Genomic DNA, 5,762 nt, shown 5'->3' on the forward strand with positions numbered 1-5,762 from the left:
CCCCTTAGTCCTCTTAATGTAACTTTCTAATAAATATTTAAAATAATAAAGTTTAACTTGTGAACTGTAAAATTCTATATTAACTCAGTGCATCAGCTTTAAATATATAAATGAATATTCTAATAAATCGCTCTAACCTCTGTAAATTTCTTGATACTCGTAATTTATTTCATATATGTACCTCTACAGCAACAACTTAAGTAAGAAATCAAAGTCAAAATAGAGCCAACATTGCTTGTTCCATTGTAAAATTCTTTATTTACATTAACGAGTCAACGCATTTTGAATGCTTATATCTCATCTCATCCTTCCTTTCCATCATCTTGGCAATCTCCGCTCCACGTTGAATAGCAAAAGACTTTTGCCTTCTAAGCACAAAAACCACAAAAAGAAATATAGAGAAAATCACAATACAATTTGCTGTGTGAAAGCCAAGTCCATAAGCTCAAGCGTAAAGGAAGTCCAATCTCACAAAACATAAAACCATAAATACCAAATTAACTTCCTTAAGTAGAAAACAGAACAGGACACAACAGGAGAAAATTTCCAAAGACAGGAACTACAACAAAAATGAAGACAAACATTAAAAAATCATTTAATTTATTTAAATAATCTTTAAAAACGAACTATTGGAGGAAATGAGCTGTGACACCTTCCCAAATCACTGCCGCTGCTGCCTGCTGCGTGCTGGCTGCTGTGTGTGTCACTGAATAATATAAGTGACAAGAATCCCGTGGGTCAGCAGAATAAATAACAGGGACCGGCCCATTTAAAGTAACATTTTATGGCGTTCCACAATTTTTTAATTTTTTTCCTACAATACTTGCGTTGAAAATATTTCCGTTGCAGCTCAGCGGCGGGAATTATGCCGGTAGCATATCAATAAAAATCCACTGGAACCGATTTTCATTTCATTAAACGCCGGAAAGAGCAAAAAAGAAGCCAAATTAAAATGTTTTCATTTTGTACTTAAGTGTTAAAATGGCGTTCATAAAGCCATTTTAACGTTTTCAATGGGAAATGAGTAGTGCAACCGACTTACTTAGGAAATGGCCGCCGTGGCTGGTGATGCCGCTTGGCTAAGTGTTTAGCGACCCAACGTGGTCCAAGTATTGAACTTCAGTATCGAGAAATTTTTTAGGTAATTTATTTTTTGGTAAAATATTCACTTAATTTAAAAAATTTTTTATTTGGCTTATTTATGTGTTCAATACCTCGTATTTACGGTTTCAGGCATAGACATTTCGGTAGGGTGATAGAACGAATATTTGCGGTGGTGTAGCATTTGATTTGATTGCAGCTGCTAGCAGTTTTCGATAAATTTATTCCGCAGATTTAAAGTCAAGAAGGCAATTGAAATTTATTAAAAAACTTTACCTCTCCACCTAAAATAAATTAAAATCGTATTTTTATTGTTCAAATACTTCAATCTTGAAGTGACTAATATATGAATTTAAAAAATAAAACTCGATTTAATTTTAATTCTGAAACTTTTTATACAGATAATTTTTTAGAAACTCTTGTCGTGTTAATTTCATATTTTCAGTGCACTCGCATATATTTAATTAGCACTCGCCATATATCCTAAGCCGATAAAACCAATCTACTTAATTATATTTGCATGTATATTTATCGGTGTGTTTGATCCGTTCATAATAGATGAAGTTGAACGAGTGGACTCTCCTTAATTAGTTGGAAGTCTTTTCGATTTCATATGTCTTTTGATTGAAGTTATTTGATAATCTCACCGATGGAGTAAATGGGAGAGTACACCCCTTTTATTTATTTGAAGTTAGATCATTTTAAACAGTGACAATACAGGAGTAAGGTCCACGCATTTATTATTTAACAAATGAAGTATACCCGTAAATTAAAATTAATCTATCGGTTAAGACTTAATTTAATAAATAATAACTTCATTTCACTATTTTTAACACCACGTAATCATAAATATATAATAATACTAGCTGACCCGGCGAACGTTGTTTCCCCTTGCAATTAATTTTCCTGGTGTTCGTTGCGTTGCTCTTAACTTTCATTAGCACGTGTAATTGTATCCTGGTTTCTTATATCTTCATTGTTTTCTGCCGATCTATTTAACCGACGGTTCTGGAGTAATTGTGAATTCCGAGTCCGTCGACCAATATTTCCTTCTCGTCCACGAAGACGTGGCATTTTTTTTGTACGATATTTATATCTTTATATATATAATTCTTCTTTTTTGTGTGTTGAATTTTTGAATTCGCTGGATTTACCAGGATTACCAGCACATAACTTAAGATTAAAAATTGGCTCACCTATAATTATGCTGCGGAATTTAAATGCACTTAAGCTATGCAAAGTCAGTTTTACAATTCATTTTAGAGATTTTAAAGTTTTTAAACAAATCAAAGTAAGCATGAATAAATTTTAAATTTTTAATATAAATGTATATGGATACCAAAAAATAAAAAATTGATTAAAAAGACATTATCCAGTGGGCCAAATTGTGAATCTAAACCTTCCTTGAATCCACTTGAAAACACACAAAAAATTTCATCAAAATCGGTTCAGCCGTTTAGGAGGAGTTCACTGTCAACACACGTACAGAAGAATTATATATATAAGATATAAAAATGTTGTATCAAATAAAACATCTGCAGAGAGCAAATGAAGGTAGTCAATTTAAGGGTTTAATTCAGTTGCCCCTTCAAAAGATTGAAAATAATCAACTAGATAGAAAAAGCTCGCTGGTTAAGACAACGAATGGACAAAAAAGGGCTCATATTTGCATCTGAGGACTCAGATTTGAGTCCTTAAAGGCAATTAATGAGGCTTTAAATTTTGAATAGCATATTTTAGCAACGAAGTCACTCCTAACAAATAGTTAAGCCCAATATTATCCTAGTAAGGGACCTTAAGTGGTACAAAAAATCTGTTTTTAATTTGTATAATAATCCACAATTACTATAAATGAACATATTGGAACCATAAGAGTTCTTTCAGTTCTTCACCAATTTTTTATAAAAAATATTAGCTTTTTTAACACAATAATAAATAATTAAACAAAAATGATAAGAGGAATCCTTTAAAAAGCAGAAACTTTACAATACAATATTCGAATAGTCAAGCACCCTTTAAAGTATATCTATGTTAATAAGTAATTAAAATTACTCTTAAGTTAAAAGCCAACAAGGAAAAAATTTACCCAATTTCTTCATGAGTTAACCCACACTTTAAATAAAATTGGCAAATGTATTATTTAGGATCTGCATATGTTTTTTTGCCTTAGGTAGATGAGGCTGAACCACATTCAATAAAAAGCTTGTAATTGAACTATGTTTAGATATATTTTAACCTAGGTTGGATTACAATTCGCCAAGGCCTACTCAAATATGTAGTTCCTATTTAATAATACTCAGCATTAAAGCAGAGTATGAAGCAGAATAAAAAGCCCAAAATAGCTGATAGTACATTTTCTCGGAAATAACTTTTGATGGTAGGAACACAGCACTTCGAATCTCCAAGTTGAACGACTATTGTACTATGTTTTTATACTATATGAACTCAGTATTTGATCATTAAGTTAGATGATGTCAGGGTTATCTTGTATGAGGTAATAAATAAACTATAAATAGCAGATTAAGTGACTTATTTTGGAGGGGACCAGTGCCCTCGTTTTCAGTAAATGTTTTATAGTAAACAATTCTAAGGTCTTCTTTTCCGTCTTTAGGGAAATTGAATATATATAAGCAATTACAATAGCTTATAAGTCAATTGTAGTTAAATTAATAAAATCCAACTATAAATTAAGACTTTTTTGATTTAAGTTTTCAATTTTAATCCTAGTTGAACACACTTTCCACCAATTAGAGAACCCCATTGAAAAAAAAACCTTGCATATAAACTTATATATCAAACTATCATCTTATTAGGCTTATCCTACAACGTTATACCTACTTGTCCTTACCCTCCTTTTATACTTCATATAATTATAAACATTTTTAGTGCTAAAATGTAGCACTATGAAAATATATTGCAGGTTATAATATTTATTGTTTTTGTATTTTATATGACATATATTTATATTTATATTTTTGCATGAATATTTATTTAGATTCAGAAATCGTGGTTTAATATATTTATTATTGCTGAATCTGAGCTTTGAATTTGGCAGGGCACGAGTTCAACTCCTGGTACTTGCAGTTTTAAAAATTTATATACCAATAATCAAAAAGAAGAAATAATTTTAAGACTACTGATGATGTGTATTTGGGAATACTCGAAACAGCTCTATGGTCAGTCAAAAATTCAATTATAATAAAATAATATAAAAAGAATTTTTGTTGTTGTAGTTCACTACTTTTCGAAACCTCTCTATTTATTATATATTGCAGTTGTATGTTATGAAAATAGTTGTTTCATAGATTGGTATAGATTGGTGCCCTACGCAAATGACACTGCATTTGGAGTGAGCAAACGGTTCTATGGTGCTTGGTAGCCCCTACTGAATATGAAAATATGACATTAAACTTTTAAGTGTATTATAAACCACTAAAATTGCAACAAAATGATTTAGAGGGCAAGAGATCAAAGTCAAACCAGTCTGCAATTACGGCAAACTACAGCGTTTTAGGAAGGGTAACATCATGACTACTTCGCACTGTGAGGCGTAAGGCTACCGAGCTAATCTTTGAAATAGAAACTAATTTCAACTTTCTACATAATTAGATACCAATAGGGAAATGCATAAGATTCTATGCAAATTCACGCAATTTTCTAAACAATTTTCCACTCTTTAAATAAATTGTTTTAGTACAAATTTTTGACTAGTTTCCGATTTCAGAGATACACCAATATTTTGAGATATATTACGTGTAGTTTTACTGATATCGCTCTTAAAATTTGAAAAGTTCTACAATATATGGTAAAATTAGTATAAACTAGTTGACACCAGATGGCGCATATATTTTCTGTGGGTGCGATCAATATGGGAAGTATACAATTTCAAGCTCAATATCTTGAAAAGTAAGTTAGATATATTAAGTTTTGGTGCAGTTGAAAAAGTGGTTCAATATAGCTGATTCTGCTATAATTAATAATAGTATAATTGGAATTACCGCAAACTTTTTTTATATATTTGCTATATACGTCACTATTATTTATCATACATACTACGCTACTTAAGCTACTTTATTCCAAATTCGTTTCTCAGAATTAGTGTTATAATGCAAATATTTAACTGAGTTAATTTTTTAATCAGATAAAGTTTTAATTTTAAATTTCAATTGGATAAATTTAAATTAATCCGGTACTTCGTTTATTTTGCCATAAACAAATTTTTGAAAATATAATTTGCGACTGCCCTAAAGTATGCTTTTAATTGTAACGTTACGGAATAGCCGCTGTAAATAAATTTTTACCTTAAATTTACCTTAAATGAAGTTGTTAAATAAGTTAAGCACTGCATACTTTTAGGTCATTTTGGAAATTGAATGCTCGTCGGGCCAAAGTTGTTCAAATTCCATGGCCTTTAACTGCATTTGTTGCTAATGGTTTCCACGTCAAGCATTTGGTCAACTTATGGTGACACCTGTCACTTGAATGTTTCAGAAGGCATGCGCCGAAATTGCTCCAAAAAGCCATGGAAATGCGGTTGAGTTTGTTTACAAATTCTGATTAAAGCAAGAAAAAAAACAGCGAAGCGTGTATTTCAGTAGAGTTTGTTTATTTCGTCAAAAAGTTGTGAGGTCCGAAACCGAAGTGTGGAAAATAAATTTAAA

The sequence above is a fragment of the Teleopsis dalmanni genome, chromosome 2 (assembly GCF_002237135.1).
Source record: "Teleopsis dalmanni isolate 2A chromosome 2, ASM223713v2, whole genome shotgun sequence".
Taxonomy (NCBI): Eukaryota; Metazoa; Arthropoda; class Insecta; order Diptera; family Diopsidae; genus Teleopsis; species Teleopsis dalmanni.